Raw genomic sequence first — 26173 nt, 5'->3', positions numbered from 1 at the left:
GTAGCGTGTAGGGTGTAGCGTGTATCATGTACCGTGTAGCGTGTAGCATGTAGAGTAGGTTGTAGGGTGTAGAGTGTAGCATGTAGGGTGTAGGGTGTAGAGTGTAGGGTGTAGCGTGTAGGGTGTAGCGTGTATCGTGTAGCGTGTAGAGTGTAGCGTCTAGCGTGTAGCGTATAGTGTGTAGCGTGTAGCGTGTAGATTGTAGCGTGTAGGGTGTAGGGTGTAGCGTGTAGCGTGTAGAGTGTAGGGAGTAGGGTGTAGAGTGTAGAGTGTAGCGTGTAGCGTGTAGAGTGTAGCGGGTAGGGTGTAGAGTGTAGCGAGTAGCGTGTAGGGTGTAGGGTGTAGAGTGTAGGGTGTAGCGTGTAGGGTGTAGAGTGTAGCGTGTAGAGAGTAGGGTGTAGGGTGCAGAGTGTTAGGGTGTAGGGTGTAGAGTGTAACGTGTAGCGTGTAGGGTGTAGCGTGTAGGGTGTAGAGTGTAGGGTGTAGCGTGTAGGGTATATCGTGTAGCGTGTAGCGTGTAGGGTGTAGGGTGTAGAGTGTAGGGTGTAGCGTGTAGGGTGTAGCGTGTAGCGTGTAGCGTGTAGGGTGTAGGGTGTAGAGTGTAGGATGTAGCGTGTAGGGTGTAGAGTGTACGGTGTAGCGTGTAGAGTGTAGCGTCTAGCGTGTAGAGTGTAGCGTGTAGCGTGTAGCGTGTAGGGTTAAGCTACACGCTACACACTAAACACAAAAAGAAAAGGATATGCAAACCAATGGGATCCACCTTAAATAGTCAATTTTATTGCACAAAAATAGTAATCCACAAACAGAACCAGGCAAAACATACATTTAAAAACATTTAAAACACTAGTATGGCTGAATAGGCCATAAGTAATTTTACCCGAGGGAATGAAGGAAGCTAATACATTACAGCATATGTGAGACAGGAGAAATAACCAGAGAGAAAAAATTGCTAGGTATGCGGGTACACCAATCTTAGTCAAATCTACATATAAGAAGCCTATTGTTTACTGCCAACTGTGACCCCCTGAGTACTATGACAAGAAACATATACTCCAGCCTAGTATCTGGAAGAAATACATCATGGATCCTATTTTGTTCAACACAGCATGCGTGCGCACAGTTGGTAAGCAAATGAAAGCAGACCCCTATAGAAAGGTAATCAGGGAAATAGATATGCTGCAGTACTACAAAATCCTAGTTATTTGGATAAATGTATGCATACAGACGCCTTGTGGAAATACAAAGAATCAGGATCCATTGTCCTAAGGCTTGGAAAAATGCCAGGCCATGCATGAAGTAAATAGGTGTAATTCCATAGCAGTTGTAAAGATAAGTTACCCAAGTCCTGTCCCTCGGGAAAAAAACAAAGGAAGCCCTGAACCCCACGCGTATCGACGCTACTCAAGCGTCTTCATCAGAGGAAAAAGTGACACCCTACACGCTACACGCTACACTCTACACCCTACACAATACACGCTACTTGCTATACCCTACATGCTACATTCTACACGCTACACGCTACACGCTACACCCTACACGGAACACGCTACTTGCTACACCCTACATGCTACACTCTACACGCTACACGCTACACCCTACACCCTACACCCTACACGCTACAATCTACACGCTACACGCTACACACTATACGCTACACGCTAGACGCTACACTCTACACGCTACACGATACACGCTACACCCTACACGCTACATCCTACACTCTACACCCTACACCCTACACGCTACACGCTACACGCTACACCCTACACGCTACACCCTACACTCTACACCCTACACCCTACACGCTACACGCTACACGATACACCCTACACCCTACATGCTACACCCTACACTCTACACCCTACACGCTACACCCTACACGCTACACGTTACACTCTACACCCTACACCCTACACTCTGCACCCTACACCCTACTCTCTACACGCTACACTCTACACCCTACACGCTACACTCTACACTCTACACCCTACACCCTACATGCTACACGCTACACGCTACACTCTACACGCTAAACGCTACAGCTTATACCCTACACTCTACACCGTACACCCTCCATGCTACACTCTACACCCTACACGCTACACCCTACACCCTACACCCTACATGCTACACCCTACACTCTACACCCTACACCCTACACGCTACACCCTATGCCCTGCACGCCACACACTAAACTCTACACGCTACACCCTACACCCTACACTGTACACCTTACACCCTACACGCTACACGCTACACTCTACACGCTACACCCTACACTCTACACCCTACACCCTACACGCTATACGCTACACTCTACACCCTGCACGCTACACGCTACACCCTACACGCTACACTCTACACCCTACACGCTACACCCTACACTCTACACCCTACACCCTACACACTACACGCTACTCGCTACACTCTACACCCTACACGCTACACTCTACACTCTACTCCCTACTCTCTACACGCTACACTCTATACCCTACACTCTACACGCTACGCGCTACACGCTACACACTACACACTACACGCTACACTTTACACTCTACACGCTACACACTACACGCTACACGCTACACTCTACACCCTACACCCTACTCTACATGCTACACGCTACACGGTACATGATACACGCTACACCCTACACGCTACACGCTACACCCTACACGCTACAAGCTACACTCCACACCCTACACGCTACACCCTACACCCTACTCCCTACACTCTACACGCTACACGTTACACCCTACACCCTACACTGTACACCCTACACCCTACATGCTACACTCTACACTCTGCTCCCTACTCTCTACACGCTACACTCTATACCCTACACTCTACACGCTACGCGCTACACGCTACACACTACACGCTACACCCTACACGCTACACTTTACACTCTACACGCTACACTCCACACTCTACACATCACACTCTACACCCTACACCCTACACCCTACTCTACATGCTACACGCTACACGCTACATGCTACACCCTACACGCTTCACCCTACACCCTACACGCTACACGCTACACTCTACACCCTACACTCTACACCGTACACCCTACACGCTACACTCTACACCCTGCACGCTACACCCTACACCCTACACCCTACATGCTACACCCTACACTCTACACCCTACACCCTACATGCTACACGCTACACCCTACACGCTACACGCTACACGCTACACTCTACACCCTACACGCTACACCCTACACCCTACTCCCTACACTCTACACGCTACACGCTACACCCTACACCCTACATTGTACACCCTACACCCTGCACGCTACACTCTACACTCTGCTCCCTACTCTCTACACGCTACACTCTATACCCTACACTCTACACGCTACGCGCTACATGCTACACACTACACGCTACACCCTACACGCTACACTTTACACTCTACACGCTACACTCTACACTCTACACACTACACTCTACACCCTACACCCTACACCCTACTCTACATGCTACACGCTACACGCTACATGCTACACCCTACACGCTACACCCTACACCCTACACCCTACACTCTACACCCTACACGCTACACGCTACACGCTACACGCTACACTCTACACGCTAAACGCTACAGCTTATACCCTACACTCTACACCGTACATCCTACACGCTACACTCTACACCCTACACGCTACACCCTACACCCTACACCCTACATGCTACACCCTACACTCTACACCCTACACCCTACACGCTACACCCTACGCCCTGCACGCCACACACTACACTCTACACGCTACACCCTACACGCTACACTCTACACGCTACACGCTACACTCTACACTCTACACCCTACACACTACACTCTACACGCTACACGGTACACGCTACACGCTACGCCCTACACCCTACACGCTACATGTTACACTCTACACCCTACACGCTACACTCTACACCCTACACGCTACACCCTACACCCTACACGCTACACACTACACGCTACACTCTACACCCTACACGCTGCACTCTATACGCTACACGGTACACGCTACACCCTACACCCTACATGCTACACGCTACACCCTACACTGTACACCCTACACCCTACACGCTACACTCTACACGCTACATGCTACACCCTACACTCTACACCCTACACGCTATACGCTACACTCTACACCCTGCACGCTACACGCTACACGCTACACGCTACACCCTACACGCTACACTCTACATGCTACACGCTACACGCTACATGCTACATGCTACACGCTACACCCTACACCCTACACCCTACACGCTACACTCTACACCCTACACGCTACACCCTACACTCTACACTGTACACCCTACACCCTGCACGCTACACTCTACACTCTGCTCCCTACTCTCTACACGCTACACTCTATACCCTACACTCTACACGCTACGCGCTACATGCTACACACTACACGCTACACCCTACACGCTACACTTTACACTCTACACGCTACACTCTACACTCTACACACTACACTCTACACCCTACACCCTACACCCTACTCTACATGCTACACGCTACACGCTACATGCTACACGCTACACTCTACACGCTAAACGCTACAGCTTATACCCTACTCTCTACACCGTACATCCTACACGCTACACTCTACACCCTACACGCTACACCCTACACCCTACACCCTACATGCTACACCCTACACTCTACACCCTACACCCTACACGCTACACCCTACACCCTACTCCCTACACTCTACACGCTACACGCTACACCCTACACCCTACACTGTACACCCTACACCCTGCACGCTACACTCTACACTCTGCTCCCTACTCTCTACACGCTACACTCTATACCCTACACTCTACACGCTACGCGCTACACGCTACACACTACACGCTACACCCTACACGCTACACTTTACACTCTACACGCTACACTCTACACTCTACACCCTACACCCTACACCCTACTCTACATGCTACATGCTACACGCTACATGCTACACCCTACACGCTACACCCTACACGCTACACTCCACACCCTACACTCTACACCCTACACGCTACACGCTACACGCTACACTCTACACGCTAAACGCTACAGCTTATACCATACTCTCTACACTGTACACCCTACACGCTACACTCTACACGCTACACGCTACACCCTACACCCTACACCCTACATGCTACACCCTACACTCTACACCCTACACCCTACACGCTACACGCAACAACCTATGCCCTGCACGCCACACACTACACTCTACACGCTACACCCTACACGCTACACTCTACACGCTACACGCTACACGCTACACTCTACACCCTACACGCTACACTCTACACCCTACACACTACACTCTACACGCTACACGGTACATGCTACACGCTACGCCCTACACCCTACACGCTACATGTTACACTCTACACCCTACACGCTACACTCTACACCCTACACGCTACACCCTACACCCTACACGCTACACACTACACGCTACACTCTACACCCTACACGCTGCACTCTATACGCTACACGGTAAACGCTACACGCTACACCCTACACCCTACACGCTACACTCTACACGCTACATGCTACACCCTACACTCTACACCCTACACGCTATACGCTACACTCTACACCCTGCACGCTACACGCTACACGCTACACCCTACACGCTACACTCTACACCCTACACGCTACACTCTACATGCTACACGCAACACGCTACACCCTACACGCTACACTCTACACCCTACACGCTACACTCTACACGCTACACGCTACACCCTACACGCTACACTCTACACCCTACACGCTACACCCTACACCCTACACGCTACACTCTACACCCTACACGCTACACCCTACACTCTACACCCTACACCCTACACGCTACTCGCTACAACCTATGCCCTGCACGCCACACACTACACTCTACACGCTACACCCTACACGCTACACTCTACACGCTACACGCTACACGCTACACTCTACACCCTACACGCTACACTCTACACCCTACACACTACACTCTACACGCTACACGGTACACGCTACACGCTACGCCCTACACCCTACACGCTACATGTTACACTCTACACCCTACACGCTACACTCTACACCCTACACGCTACACCCTACACCCTACACGCTACACACTACACGCTACACTCTACACCCTACACGCTGCACTCTATACGCTACACGGTAAACGCTACACGCTACACCCTACACCCTACACGCTACACTCTACAAGCTACATGCTACACCCTACACTCTACACCCTACACGCTATACGCTACACTCTACACCCTGCACGCTACACGCTACACGCTACACCCTACACGCTACACTCTACACCCTACACGCTACACTCTACATGCTACACGCAACACGCTACACCCTACACGCTACACTCTACACCCTACACGCTACACTCTACACGCTACACGCTACACCCTACACGCTACACCCTACACGCTACACTCTACACCCTACACGCTACACCCTACACTCTACACCCTACACCCTACACGCTACTCGCTACACTCTACACCCTACCCGCTACACTCTACACGCTACACGCTACACTCTACACTCTACATGCTACACGCTACACTCTACACCCTACACGCAACACGTTACACTCTACACCCTACACGCTACACTCTGCACGCTACACGCTACACCCTACACCCTACACGCTACACTCTACACGCTACACGCTACACTCTACACCATACACGCTACACCCTACACTCTACACCCTACACCCTACACGCTATACCCGACACCCTACACCCTACATGCTTCACCCTACACGCTACACTCTACACTCTACACCCTACACGCTACATGCTACACCCTACACGCTACACTCTACACCCTACACGCTACACTCTACATCCTACACCCTACACGCTATACGCTACACTCTATACCCTGCACGCTACACTCTACACCCTACACGCTACACCCTACACCCTACACGCTACACCCTACACTCTACACCCTCCACCCTACACGCTACACGCTACACTCTACACGCTACACCCTACACGCTACACGCTACACTCTACACCCTACACGCAACACCCTACACTCTACACCCTACACCCTAAACCCTACACGCTACACCCTACACGCTACACTCTACACCCTACACCCTACACTCTACACCCTACACGCTACACGCTACACTCTACACGCTACACCCTACACGCTACACTCCACACCCTACACTCTACACCCTACACGCTACACGCTACACGCTACACGCTACACGCTACACTCTACACGCTAAACGCTACAGCTTATACCATACTCTCTACACCGTACACCCTACACGCTACACTCTACACGCTACACGCTACACCCTACACCCTACACCCTACATGCTACACCCTACACTCTACACCCTACACCCTACACGCTACACGCAACAACCTATGCCCTGCACGCCACACACTACACTCTACATGCTACACCCTACACGCTACACTACACGCTACACGCTACACGCTACACTCTACACCCTACACGCTACACTCTACACCCTACACACTACACTCTACACGCTACACGGTACACGCTACACGCTACGCCCTACACCCTACACGCTACATGTTACACTCTACACCCTACACGCTACACTCTACACCCTACACGCTACACCCTACACCCTACACGCTACACACTACACGCTACACTCTACACCCTACACGCTGCACTCTATACGCTACACGGTAAACGCTACACGCTACACCCTACACCCTACACGCTACACTCTACACGCTACATGCTACACCCTACACGCTATACGCTACACTCTACACCCTGCACGCTACACGCTACACGCTACACCCTACACGCTACACTCTACACCCTACACGCTACACTCTACATGCTACACGCAACACGCTACACCCTACACGCTACACTCTACACCCTACACGCTACACTCTACACGCTACATGCTACACCCTACACGCTACACTCTACACCCTACACGCTACACCCTACACCCTACACGCTACACTCTACACCCTACACGCTACACCCTACACTCTACACCCTACACCCTACACGCTACTCGCTACACTCTACACCCTACCCGCTACACTCTACACGCTACACGCTACACTCTACACTCTACATGCTACACGCTACACTCTACACCCTACACGCAACACGTTACACTCTACACCCTACACGCTACACTCTGCACGCTACACGCAACACCCTACACCCTACACGCTACACTCTACACGCTACACGCTACACTCTACACCATACACGCTACACCCTACACTCTACACCCTACACCCTACACGCTATACCCGACACCCTACACCCTACATGCTTCACCCTACACGCTACACTCTACACTCTACACCCTACACGCTACATGCTACACCCTACACGCTACACTCTACACCCTACACGCTACACTCTACATCCTACACCCTACACGCTATACGCTACACTCTATACCCTGCACGCTACACGCTACACTCTACACCCTACACGCTACACTCTACACCCTACACGCTACACCCTACACTCTACACCCTCCACCCTACACGCTACACGCTACACTCTACACGCTACACCCTACACGCTACACGCTACACTCTACACCCTACACGCAACACCCTACACTCTACACCCTACACCCTAAACCCTACACGCTACACCCTACACGCTACACTCTACACCCTACACCCTACACTCTACACCCTACACGCTACACGCTACACTCTACACCCTACACCCTACACACGCTACACGCTACACGCTACACTCTACACCCTACACGCTACACTCTACACCCTACACGCTACACCCTACACTCTACACGCTACATGCTACACTCTACACCCTACACCCTACACGCTACATGCTACACTCTACACCCTACACTCTACACTCTACACCCTACACGCTACATGCTACACTCTACACCCTACACCCTACACGCTACATGCTACACGCTACACTCTACACCCTACACGCTACACGCTAGGGTGTAGAGTGTAATATGTAGCGTGTAGTTTGTAGCGTTTAGCTTGTAGGGTGTAGCGTGTAGCGTGTGGGGTGTAGAGTGTAGCGTGTAGCGTGTAGCATGTAGGGTGTAGGGTGTAGAGTGTAGAGTGTAGCGTGTAGGGTGTAGAGTGTAGGGTGTAGGATGTAGAGTGTAGGGTTTAGAGTGTAATGTGTAGCGTGTAGGGTGTAGCGTGTAGCATGTAGGGTGTAGGGTGTGGAGTGTAGGGTGTAGCGTGTAGGGTGTAGAGTGTAGCATGTAGCGTGTAGGGTGTAGAGTGTAGGGTGTAGCGTGTAGGGTGTAGAGTGTAGCGTGTAGGGTGTAGCGTGTAGCGTGCAGGGTGTAGAGTGTAGCGTATAGCGTGTAGGGTGTAGAGTGTAGGGTGTAGCGTGTAGGGTGTAGAGTGTAGGGTGTAGCGTGTAGGGTGTAGAGTGTAGCGTGTAGCGTGTAGGGTGTAGGGTGTAGGGTGTAGCGTGTAGGGTGTAGAGTGTAGTGTGTAGCGTGTAGGGTGTAGGGTGTAGGGTGTAGCGTGTAGTGTGTAGCGTGTAGCGTGTAGGGTGTAGCGTGTAGCATGTAGCGTGTAGCGTGTAGCATGTAGAGTGTAGGGTGTAGGGTGTAGCATGTAGAGTGTAGGGTGTAGGGTGTAGCGTGTAGAGTGTAGGGTATAGAGTGTAGCGTCTAGGGTATAGAGTGTAGCGTGTAGGGTGTAGCGTGTAGCGTGTAGCGTGTAGAGTGTAGGGTGTAGAGTGTAGCGTGTAGCGTGTAGAGTGTAGAGTGTAGCGTGTAGCGTGTAGGGTGTAGAGTGTAGCGTGTAGCGTGTAGGGTGTAGGGTGTAGAGTGTAGCGTGTAGCGTGTAGAGTGTACGGTGTAGAGTGTAGGGTGTAGCGTGTAGGGTGTAGAGTGTAGCATGTAGCGTGTAGCGTGTAGGGTTAAGCTACACACTACACACTAAACACAAAAATAAAAGGATATGCAAACCAATGGGATCCACGTTAAATAGTCAATTTTATTGTACAAAAATAGTAATCCACAAACAGAACCAGGCAAAAAAAAAATAAAAAAACATTTAAAACACTATGGCTGAATAGGCCATAAGTAATTTTACCCGAGGGAATGAAGGAAGCTAATACTTTACAGCATTTGTGAGACAGGAGAAATAACCAGAGAGAAAAAATTGCTAGGTATGCGGGTACACCAATCTTAGTCAAATCTACATATAAGAAGCCTATTGTTTACTGCCAACTGTGACCCCCTGAGTACTATGACAGGAAACATATACTCCAGCCTAGTATCTGGAAGAAATACATCATGGATCCTATTTTGTTCAACACAGCATGCGTGCGCACAGTTGGTAAGCAAATGAAAACAGACCCCTATAGAAAGGTAATCAGGGAAATAGATATGCTGCAGTACTACAAAATCCTAGTTATTTGGATAAATGTATGCATACAGACACCTTGTGGAAATACAAAGAATCAGGATCCATTGTCCTAAGGCTTGGAAAAATGCCAGGCCATGCATGAAGTAAATAGGTGTAATTCCATAGCAGTTGTAAAGATAAGTTACCCAAGTCCTGTCCCTCGGGAAAAAAACAAAGGAAGCCCTGAACCCCACGCGTATCGACGCTACTCAAGCGTCTTCATCAGAGGAAAAAGTGACACCCTACACGCTACACGCTACACTCTACACCCTACACAATACACGCTACTTGCTACACCCTACATGCTACACTCTACATGCTACACGCTACATGCTACACCCTACACGGTACACCCTACACCCTACACCCTACACGCTACACGCTACACCCTACACCCTACACGCTACAATCTACACGCTACACGCTACACACTATACGCTACACGCTAGACGCTACACTCTACACGCTACACGATACACGCTACACCCTACACCCTACACCCTACACTCTACACCCTACACCCTACACGCTACACGCTACACGCTACACGCTACATCCTACACGCTACACCCTACACTCTACACCCTACACGCTACACGCTACACGCTACACCCTACACGCTACACCCTACACTCTACACCCTACACGCTACACCCTACACGCTACACGTTACACTCTACACCCTACACCCTACACTCTACACCCTGCACCCTACTCTCTACACGCTACACTCTACACCCTACACGCTACACTCTACACTCTACACCCTACACCCTACACGCTACACACTACACGCTACACTCTACACGCTAAACGCTACAGCTTATACCCTACACTCTACACCGTACACCCTACATGCTACACTCTACACCCTACACGCTACACCCTACACCCTACACCCTACATGCTACACCCTACACTCTACACCCTACACCCTACACGCTACACCCTATGCCCTGCACGCCACACACTACACTCTACACGCTACACCCTACACCCTACACTGTACACCCTACACCCTACACGCTACACTCTACACTCTACACGCTACACCCTACACTCTACACCCTACACCCTACACGCTATACGCTACACTCTACACCCTGCACGCTACACGCTACACCCTACACGCTACACTCTACACCCTACACGCTACACCCTACACTCTACACCCTACACCCTACACACTACACGCTACTCGCTACACTCTACACCCTACACGCTACACTCTACACTCTACTCCCTACTCTCTACACGCTACACTCTATACCCTACACTCTACACGCTACGCGCTACACGCTACACGCTACACTCTACACCCTACACCCTACTCTACATGCTACACGCTACACGGTACATGATACACGCTACACCCTACACGCTACACGCTACACCCTACACGCTACACGCTACACTCCACACCCTACACGCTACACCCTACACCCTACTCCCTACACTCTACACGCTACACGCTACACCCTACACCCTACACTGTACACCCTACACCCTACATGCTACACTCTACACTCTGCTCCCTACTCTCTACACGCTACACTCTATACCTTACACTCTACACGCTACGCGCTACACGCTACACACTACACACTACACGCTACACTTTACACTCTACACGCTACACACTACACGCTACACGCTACACTCTACACCCTACACCCTACTCTACATGCTACACGCTACACGGTACATGATACACGCTACACCCTACACGCTACACGCTACACCCTACACGCTACACGCTACACTCCACACCCTACACGCTACACCCTACACCCTACTCCCTACACTCTACACGCTACACGCTACACCCTACACCCTACACTGTACACCCTACACCCTACATGCTACACTCTACACTCTGCTCCCTACACTCTACACGCTACACTCTATACCCTACACTCTACACGCTACGCGCTACACGCTACACACTACACGCTACACCCTACACGCTACACTTTACACTCTACACGCTACACTCCACACTCTACACACTACACTCTACACCCTACACCCTACACCCTACTCTACATGCTACACGCTACACGCTACATGCTACACCCTACACGCTTCACCCTACACCGTACACGCTACACGCTACACGCTACACTCTACACCCTACACTCTACACCCTACACGCTACACGCTACACGCTACACTCTACACGCTAAACGCTACAGCTTATACCCTACACTCTACACCGTACACCCTACACGCTACACTCTACACCCTGCACGCTACACCCTACACCCTACACCCTACATGCTACACCCTACACTCTACACCCTACACCCTACATGCTACACTCTACACCCTACACCCTACTCTACGTGCTACACGCTACACGGTACATGATACACGCTACACCCTACACGCTACACGCTACACCCTACACGCTACACGCTACACTCTACACCCTACACGCTACACCCTACACCCTACTCCCTACACTCTACACGCTACACGCTACACCCTACACCCTACACTGTACACCCTACACCCTGCACGCTACACTCTACACTCTGCTCCCTACTCTCTACACGCTACACTCTATACCCTACACTCTACACGCTACGCGCTACACGCTACACACTACACGCTACACCCTACACGCTACACTTTACACTCTACACGCTACACTCTACACTCTACACACTACACTCTACACCCTACACCCTACTCTACATGCTACACGCTACACGCTACATGCTACACCCTACACGCTACACCCTACACCCTACACGCTACACGCTACACGCTACACTCTACACCCTACACTCTACACCCTACACGCTACACGCTACACGCTACACTCTACACGCTAAACGCTACAGCTTATACCCTACACTCTACACCGTACACCCTACACGTTACACTCTACACCCTACACGCTACACCCTACACCCTACACCCTACATGCTACACCCTACACTCTACACCCTACACCCTACACGCTACACCCTACGCCCTGCACGCCACACACTACACTCTACACGCTACACCCTACACGCTACACTCTACACGCTACACGCTACACGCTACACTCTACACCCTACACGCTACACTCTACACCCTACACACTACACTCTACACGCTACACGGTACACGCTACACGCTACGCCCTACACCCTACACGCTACATGTTACACTCTACACCCTACACGCTACACTCTACACCCTACACGCTACACCCTACACCCTACACGCTACACACTACACGCTACACTCTACACCCTACACGCTACACTCTACACCATACACGCTACACGCTACACTCTACACCCTACACCCTACACGCTATACCCGACACCCTACACCCTACATGCTTCACCCTACACGCTACACTCTACACCCTACACGCTACACCCTACACTCTACACCCTACACCCTACACACTACACGCTACTCGCTACACTCTACACCCTACACGCTACACTCTACACTCTACTCCCTACTCTCTACACGCTACACTCTATACCCTACACTCTACACGCTACGCGCTACACGCTACACACTACACACTACACGCTACACTTTACACTCTACACGCTACACACTACACGCTACACGCTACACTCTACACCCTACACCCTACTCTACATGCTACACGCTACACGGTACATGATACACGCTACACCCTACACGCTACACGCTACACCCTACACGCTACACGCTACACTCCACACCCTACACGCTACACCCTACACCCTACTCCCTACACTCTACACGCTACACGCTACACCCTACACCCTACACTGTACACCCTACACCCTACATGCTACACTCTACACTCTGCTCCCTACTCTCTACACGCTACACTCTATACCCTACACTCTACACGATACGCGCTACACGCTACACACTACACGCTACACCCTACACGCTACACTTTACACTCTACACGCTACACTCCACACTCTACACACTACACTCTACACCCTACACCCTACACCCTACTCTACATGCTACACGCTACACGCTACATGCTACACCCTACACGCTTCACCCTACACCCTACACGCTACACGCTACACGCTACACTCTACACCCTACACTCTACACCCTACACGCTACACGCTACACGCTACACTCTACACGCTAAACGCTACAGCTTATACCCTACACTCTACACCGTACACCCTACACGCTACACTCTACACCCTGCACGCTACACCCTACACCCTACACCCTACATGCTACACCCTACACTCTACACCCTACACCCTACATGCTAAACTCTACACCCTACACCCTACTCTACATGCTACACGCTACACGGTACATGATACACGCTACACCCTACACGCTACACGCTACACCCTACACGCTACACGCTACACTACACCCTACACGCTACACCCTACACCCTACTCCCTACACTCTACACGCTACACGCTACACCCTACACCCTACACTGTACACCCTACACCCTGCACGCTACACTCTACACTCTGCTCCCTACTCTCTACACGCTACACTCTATACCCTACACTCTACACGCTACGCGCTACACGCTACACACTACACGCTACACCCTACACGCTACACTTTACACTCTACACGCTACACTCTACACTCTGCACACTACACTCTACACCCTACACCCTACTCTACATGCTACACGCTACATGCTACATGCTACACCCTACACGCTACACCCTACACCCTACACGCTACACGCTACACGCTACACTCTACACCCTACACTCTACACCCTACACGCTACACGCTACACGCTACACTCTACACGCTAAACGCTACAGCTTATACCCTACACTCTACACCGTACACCCTACACGCTACACTCTACACCCTGCACGCTACACCCTACACCCTACACCCTACATGCTACACCCTCCACTCTACACCCTACACCCTACATGCTACACTCTACACCCTACACCCTACTCTACATGCTACACGCTACACGGTACATGATACACGCTACACCCTACACGCTACACGCTACACCCTACACGCTACACGCTACACTCTACACCCTACACGCTACACCCTACACCCTACACTCTACACGCTACACGCTACACCCTACACCCTACACTGTACACCCTACACCCTGCACGCTACACTCTACACTCTGCTCCCTACTCTCTACACGCTACACTCTATACCCTACACTCTACACGCTACGCGCTACACGCTACACACTACACGCTACACCCTACACTCTACACCCTACACGCTACACGCTACACTCTACACGCTAAACGCTACAGCTTATACCCTACACTCTACACCGTACACCCTACACGCTACACTCTACACCCTGCACGCTACACCCTACACCCTACATGCTACACCCTACACTCTACACCCTACACCCTACATGCTACACTCTACACCCTACACCCTACTCTACATGCTACACGCTACACGGTACATGATACACGCTACACCCTACACGCTACACGCTACACCCTACACGCTACACGCTACACGCTACACTCTACACCCTACACGCTACACCCTACACCCTACTCCCTACACTCTACACGCTACACGCTACACCCTACACCCTACACTGTACACCCTACACCCTGCACGCTACACTCTACACTCTGCTCCCTACTCTCTACACGCTACACTCTACACCCTGCACGCTACACGCTACACCCTACACGTTACACTCTACACCCTACACGCTACACCCTACACTCTACACCCTACACCCTACACACTACACGCTACTCGCTACACTCTACACCCTACACGCTACACTCTACACTCTACTCCCTACTCTCTACACGCTACACTCTATACCCTACACTCTACACGCTACGCGCTACACGCTACACACTACACACTACACGCTACACTTTACACTCTACACGCTACACACTGCACGCTACACGCTACACTCTACACCCTACACCCTACTCTACATGCTATACGCTACACGGTACATGATACACGCTACACCCTACACGCTACACGCTACACCCTACACGCTACACTCCACACCCTACACGCTACACCCTACACCCTACTCCCTACACTCTACACGCTACACGCTACACCCTACACTGTACACCCTACACCCTACATGCTACACTCTACACTCTGCTCCCTACTCTCTACACGCTACACTCTATACCCTACACTACACGCTACGCGCTACACGCTACACACTACACGCTACACCCTACACGCTACACTTTACACTCTACACGCTACACTCCACACTCTACACACTACACTCTACACCCTACACCCTACACCCTACTCTACATGCTACACGCTACACGCTACATGCTACACCCTACACCCTACACTCTACACCCTACACGCTACACACTACACGCTACACTCTACACGCTAAATGCTACAGCTTATACCCTACACTCTACACCGTACACCCTACACGCTACACTCTACACCCTGCACGCTACACCCTACACCCTACACCCTACATGCTACACCCTACACTCTACACCCTACACCCTACATGCTACACTCTACACCCTACACCCTACTCTACATGCTACACGCTACACGGTAAATGATACACGTTACACCCTACACGCTACACGCTACACCCTACACGCTACACGCTACACGCTACACCCCTACACGCTGCACCCTACACCCTACTCCCTACACTCTACACGCTACACGCTACACCCTACACCCTACACTGTACACCCTACACCCTGCACGCTACACTCTACACTCTGCTCCCTACTCTCTACACGCTACACTCTATACCCTACACTCTACACGCTACACGCTACACGCTACACCCTACACGCTACACTTTACACTCTACACGCTACACTCTACACACTACACTCTACACCCTACACCCTACTCTACATGCTACACGCTACACGCTACATGCTACACCCTACACGCTACACCCTACACCCTACACGCTACACGCTACACGCTACACTCTACACCCTACACTCTACACCCTACACGCTACACGCTACACTCTACACGCTAAACGCTACAGCTTATACCCTACACTCTACACCGTACACCCTACACGCTACACTCTACATCCTACACGCTACACCCTACACCCTACACCCTACATGCTACACCCTACACTCTACACCCTACACCCTACACGCTACACCCTGCGCCCTGCACGCCACACACTACACTCTACACGCTACACCCTACACGCTACACTCTACACGCTACACGCTACACTCTACACCCTACACGTGACACTCTACACCTTACACACTACACTCTACACGCTACACGGTACACGCTACACGCTACGCCCTACACCCTACACGCTACATGTTACACTCTACACCCTACACGCTACACTCTACACCCTACACGCTACACCCTACACCCTACACGCTACACACTACACGCTACACTCTACACCCTACACGCTGCACTCTATACGCTACACGGTACACGCTACACGCTACACCCTACACCCTACATGCTACACGCTACACCCTACACTGTACACCCTACACCCTACACGCTACACTCTACACGCTACATGCTACACCCTACACTCTACACCCTACACGCTATACGCTACACTCTACACCCTGCACGCTACACGCTACACGCTACACCCTACACGCTACACTCTACACCCTACACGCTACACTCTACATGCTACACGCTACACGCTACATGCTACACGCTACACCCTACACGCTACACTCTACACCCTACACCCTACACCCTACACGCTACACTCTACACCCTACACGCTACACCCTACACTCTACACCCTACACCCTACACGCTACTCGCTACACTCTACACCCTACCCGCTACACTCTACACGCTACACGCTACACTCTACACTCTACACGCTACACGCTACACTCTACACCCTACACGCAACACGCTACACTCTACACCCTACACGCTACACTCTACACCATACACGCTACACGCTACACTCTACACCCTACACCCTACACGCTATACCCGACACCCTACACCCTACATGCTTCACCCTACACGCTACACTCTACACCCTACACGCTACACCCTACACTCTACACCCTACACCCTACACACTACACGCTACTCGCTACACTCTACACCCTACACGCTACACTCTACACTCTACTCCCTACTCTCTACACGCTACACTCTATACCCTACACTCTACACGCTACGCGCTACACGCTACACACTACACACTACACGCTACACTTTACACTCTACACGCTACACACTACACGCTACACGCTACACTCTACACCCTACACCCTACTCTACATGCTACACGCTACACGGTACATGATACACGCTACACCCTACACGCTACACGCTACACCCTACACGCTACACGCTACACTCCACACCCTACACGCTACACCCTACACCCTACTCCCTACACTCTACACGCTACACGCTACACCCTACACCCTACACTGTACACCCTACACCCTACATGCTACACTCTACACTCTGCTCCCTACTCTCTACACGCTACACTCTATACCCTACACTCTACACGCTACGCGCTACACGCTACACACTACACGCTACACCCTACACGCTACACTTTACACTCTACACGCTACACTCCACACTCTACACACTACACTCTACACCCTACATCCTACACCCTACTCTACATGCTACACGCTACACGCTACATGCTACACCCTACACGCTTCACCCTACACCGTACACGCTACACGCTACACGCTACTCTCTACACCCTACACTCTACACCCTACACGCTACACGCTACACGCTACACTCTACACGCTAAACGCTACAGCTTATACCCTACACTCTACACCGTACACCCTACACGCTACACTCTACACCCTGCACGCTACACCCTACACCCTACACCCTACATGCTACACCCTACACTCTACACCCTACACCCTACATGCTACACTCTACACCCTACACCCTACTCTACGTGCTACACGCTACACGGTACATGATACACGCTACACCCTACACGCTACACGCTACACCCTACACGCTACACGCTACACTCTACACCCTACACGCTACACCCTACACCCTACTCCCTACACTCTACACGCTACACGCTACACCCTACACCCTACACTGTACACCCTACACCCTGCACGCTACACTCTACACTCTGCTCCCTACTCTCTACATGCTACACTCTATACCCTACACTCTACACGCTACGCGCTACACGCTACACACTACACGCTACACCCTACACGCTACACTTTACACTCTACACGCTACACTCTACACTCTACACACTACACTCTACACCCTACACCCTACTCTACATGCTACACGCTACACGCTACATGCTACACCCTACACGCTACACCCTACACCCTACACGCTACACGCTACACGCTACACTCTACACCCTACACTCTACACCCTACACGCTACACGCTACACGCTACACGCTACACTCTACATGCTAAACGCTACAGCTTATACCCTACACTCTACACCGTACACCCTACACGTTACACTCTACACCCTACACGCTACACCCTACACCCTACACCCTACATGCTACACCCTACACTCTACACCCTACACCCTACACGCTACACCCTACGCCCTGCACGCCACACACTACACACTACACGCTACACCCTACACGCTACACTCTACACGCTACACGCTACACGCTACACTCTACACCCTACACGCTACACTCTACACCCTACACACTACACTCTACACGCTACACGGTACACGCTACACGCTACGCCCTACACCCTACACGCTACATGTTACACTCTACACCCTACACGCTACACTCTACACCCTACACGCTACACCCTACACCCTACACGCTACACACTACACGCTACACTCTACACCCTACACGCTACACTCTACACCATACACGCTACACGCTACACTCTACACCCTACACCCTACACGCTATACCCGACACCCTACACCCTACATGCTTCACCCTACACGCTACACTCTACACCCTACACGCTACACCCTACACTCTACACCCTACACCCTACACACTACACGCTACTCGCTACACTCTACACCCTACACGCTACACTCTACACTCTACTCCCTACTCTCTACACGCTACACTCTATACCCTACACTCTACACGCTACGCGCTACACGCTACACACTACACACTACACGCTACACTTTACACTCTACACGCTACACACTACACGCTACACGCTACACTCTACACCCTACACCCTACTCTACATGCTACACGCTACACGGTACATGATACACGCTACACCCTACACGCTACACGCTACACCCTACACGCTACACGCTACACTCCACACCCTACACGCTACACCCTACACCCTACTCCCTACACTCTACACGCTACACGCTACACCCTACACCCTACACTGTACACCCTACACCCTACATGCTACACTCTACACTCTGCTCCCTACTCTCTACACGCTACACTCTATACCCTACACTCTACACGCTACGCGCTACACGCTACACACTACACGCTACACCCTACACGCTACACTTTACACTCTACACGCTACACTCCACACTCTACACACTACACTCTACACCCTACACCCTACACCCTACTCTACATGCTACACGCTACACGCTACATGCTACACCCTACACGCTTCACCCTACACCCTACACGCTACACGCTACACGCTACACTCTACACCCTACACTCTACACCCTACACGCTACACGCTACACGCTACACTCTACACGCTAAACGCTACAGCTTATACCCTACACTCTACACCGTACACCCTACACGCTACACTCTACACCCTGCACGCTACACCCTACACCCTACACCCTACATGCTACACCCTACACTCTACACCCTACACCCTACATGCTAAACTCTACACCCTACACCCTACTCTACATGCTACACGCTACACGGTACATGATACACGCTACACCCTACACGCTACACGCTACACCCTACACGCTACACGCTACACTACACCCTACACGCTACACCCTACACCCTACTCCCTACACTCTACACGCTACACGCTACACCCTACACCCTACACTGTACACCCTACACCCTGCACGCTACACTCTACACTCTGCTCCCTACTCTCTACACGCTACACTCTATACCCTACACTCTACACGCTACGCGCTACACGCTACACACTACACGCTACACCCTACACGCTACACTTTACACTCTACACGCTACACTCTACACTCTACACACTACACTCTACACCCTACACCCTACTCTACATGCTACACGCTACATGCTACATGCTACACCCTACACGCTACACCCTACACCCTACACGCTACACGCTACACGCTACACTCTACACCCTACACTCTACACCCTACACGCTACACGCTACACGCTACACGCTACACTCTACACGCTAAACGCTACAGCTTATACCCTACACTCTACACCGTACACCCTACACGCTACACTCTACACCCTGCACGCTACACCCTACACCCTACACCCTACATGCTACACCCTCCACTCTACACCCTACACCCTACATGCTACACTCTACACCCTACACCCTACTCTACATGCTACACGCTACACGGTACATGATACACGCTACACCCTACACGCTACACGCTACACCCTACACGCTACACGCTACACTCTACACCCTACACGCTACACCCTACACCCTACACTCTACACGCTACACGCTACACCCTACACCCTACACTGTACACCCTACACCCTGCACGCTACACTCTACACTCTGCTCCCTACTCTCTACACGCTACACTCTATACCCTACACTCTACACGCTACGCGCTACACGCTACACACTACACGCTACACCCTACAGTCTACACCCTACACGCTACACGCTACACGCTACACTCTACACGCTAAACGCTACAGCTTATACCCTACACTCTACACCGTACACCCTACACGCTACACTCTACACCCTGCACGCTACACCCTACACCCTACATGCTACACCCTACACTCTACACCCTACACCCTACATGCTACACTCTACACCCTACACCCTACTCTACATGCTACACGCTACACGGTACATGATACACGCTACACCCTACACGCTACACGCTACACCCTACACGCTACACGCTACACGCTACACTCTACACCCTACACGCTACACCCTACACCCTACTCCCTACACTCTACACGCTACACGCTACACCCTACACCCTACACTGTACACCCTACACCCTGCACGCTACACTCTACACTCTGCTCCCTACTCTCTACACGCTACACTCTACACCCTGCACGCTACACGCTACACCCTACACGTTACACTCTACACCCTACACGCTACACCCTACACTCTACACCCTACACCCTACACACTACACGCTACTCGCTACACTCTACACCCTACACGCTACACTCTACACTCTACTCCCTACTCTCTACACGCTACACTCTATACCCTACACTCTACACGCTACGCGCTACACGCTACACACTACACACTACACGCTACACTTTACACTCTACACGCTACACACTGCACGCTACACGCTACACTCTACACCCTACACCCTACTCTACATGCTATACGCTACACGGTACATGATACACGCTACACCCTACACGCTACACGCTACACCCTACACGCTACACTCCACACCCTACACGCTACACCCTACACCCTACTCCCTACACTCTACACGCTACACGCTACACCCTACACTGTACACCCTACACCCTACATGCTACACTCTACACTCTGCTCCCTACTCTCTACACGCTACACTCTATACCCTACACTACACGCTACGCGCTACACGCTACACACTACACGCTACACCCTACACGCTACACTTTACACTCTACACGCTACACTCCACACTCTACACACTACACTCTACACCCTACACCCTACACCCTACTCTACATGCTACACGCTACACGCTACATGCTACACCCTACACCCTACACTCTACACCCTACACGCTACACGCTACACGCTACACTCTACACGCTAAACGCTACAGCTTATACCCTACACTCTACACCGTACACCCTACACGCTACACTCTACACCCTGCACGCTACACCCTACACCCTACACCCTACATGCTACACCCTACACTCTACACCCTACACCCTACATGCTACACTCTACACCCTACACCCTACTCTACATGCTACACGCTACACGGTACATGATACACGCTACACCCTACACGCTACACGCTACACCCTACACGCTACACGCTACACGCTACACTCTACACCCTACACGCTGCACCCTACACCCTACTCCCTACACTCTACACGCTACACGCTACACCCTACACCCTACACTGTACACCCTACACCCTGCACGCTACACTCTACACTCTGCTCCCTACTCTCTACACGCTACACTCTATACCCTACACTCTACACGCTACACGCTACACGCTACACGCTACACCCTACACGCTACACTTTACACTCTACACGCTACACTCTACACACTACACTCTACACCCTACACCCTACTCTACATGCTACACGCTACACGCTACATGCTACACCCTACACGCTACACCCTACACCCTACACGCTACACGCTACACGCTACACTCTACACCCTACACTCTACACCCTACACGCTACACGCTACACTCTACACGCTAAACGCTACAGCTTATACCCTACACTCTACACCGTACACCCTACACGCTACACTCTACATCCTACACGCTACACCCTACACCCTACACCCTACATGCTACACCCTACACTCTACACCCTACACCCTACACGCTACACCCTGCGCCCTGCACGCCACACACTACACTCTACACGCTACACCCTACACGCTACACTCTACACGCTACACGCTACACTCTACACCCTACACGCGACACTCTACACCTTACACACTACACTCTACACGCTACACGGTACACGCTACACGCTACGCCCTACACCCTACACGCTACATGTTACACTCTACACCCTACACGCTACACTCTACACCCTACACGCTACACCCTACACCCTACACGCTACACACTACACGCTACACTCTACACCCTACACGCTGCACTCTATACGCTACACGGTACACGCTACACGCTACACCCTACACCCTACATGCTACACGCTACACCCTACACTGTACACCCTACACCCTACACGCTACACTCTACACGCTACATGCTACACCCTACACTCTACACCCTACACGCTATACGCTACACTCTACACCCTGCACGCTACACGCTACACGCTACACCCTACACGCTACACTCTACACCCTACACGCTACACTCTACATGCTACACGCTACACGCTACATGCTACACGCTACACCCTACACGCTACACTCTACACCCTACACCCTACACCCTACACGCTACACTCTACACCCTACACGCTACACCCTACACTCTACACACTACACCCTACACGCTACTCGCTACACTCTACACCCTACCCGCTACACTCTACACGCTACACGCTACACTCTACACTCTACACGCTACACGCTACACTCTACACCCTACACGCAACACGCTACACTCTACACCCTACACGCTACACTCTACACCATACACGCTACACGCTACACTCTACACCCTACACCCTACACGCTATACCCGACACCCTACACCCTACATGCTTCACCCTACACGCTACACTCTACACCCTACACGCTACACCCTACACTCTACACCCTACACCCTACACACTACACGCTACTCGCTACACTCTACACCCTACACGCTACACTCTACACTCTACTCCCTACTCTCTACACGCTACACTCTATACCCTACACTCTACACGCTACGCGCTACACGCTACACACTACACACTACACGCTACACTTTACACTCTACACGCTACACACTACACGCTACACGCTACACTCTACACCCTACACCCTACTCTACATGCTACACGCTACACGGTACATGATACACGCTACACCCTACACGCTACACGCTACACCCTACACGCTACACGCTACACTCCACACCCTACACGCTACACCCTACACCCTACTCCCTACACTCTACACGCTACACGCTACACCCTACACCCTACACTGTACACCCTACACCCTACATGCTACACTCTACACTCTGCTCCCTACTCTCTACACGCTACACTCTATACCCTACACTCTACACGCTACGCGCTACACGCTACACACTACACGCTACACCCTACACGCTACACTTTACACTCTACACGCTACACTCCACACTCTACACACTACACTCTACACCCTACATCCTACACCCTACTCTACATGCTACACGCTACACGCTACATGCTACACCCTACACGCTTCACCCTACACCGTACACGCTACACGCTACACGCTACTCTCTACACCCTACACTCTACACCCTACACGCTACACGCTACACGCTACACTCTACACGCTAAACGCTACAGCTTATACCCTACACTCTACACCGTACACCCTACACGCTACACTCTACACCCTGCACGCTACACCCTACACCCTACACCCTACATGCTACACCCTACACTCTACACCCTACACCCTACATGCTACACTCTACACCCTACACCCTACTCTACGTGCTACACGCTACACGGTACATGATACACGCTACACCCTACACGCTACACGCTACACCCTACACGCTACACGCTACACTCTACACCCTACACGCTACACCCTACACCCTACTCCCTACACTCTACACGCTACACGCTACACCCTACACCCTACACTGTACACCCTACACCCTGCATGCTACACTCTACACTCTGCTCCCTACTCTCTACACGC

Source organism: Ranitomeya variabilis, chromosome 6, assembly GCF_051348905.1.
Source record: "Ranitomeya variabilis isolate aRanVar5 chromosome 6, aRanVar5.hap1, whole genome shotgun sequence".
Classification (NCBI taxonomy): domain Eukaryota; kingdom Metazoa; phylum Chordata; class Amphibia; order Anura; family Dendrobatidae; genus Ranitomeya; species Ranitomeya variabilis.
This window is presented reverse-complemented; position numbering follows the sequence as displayed.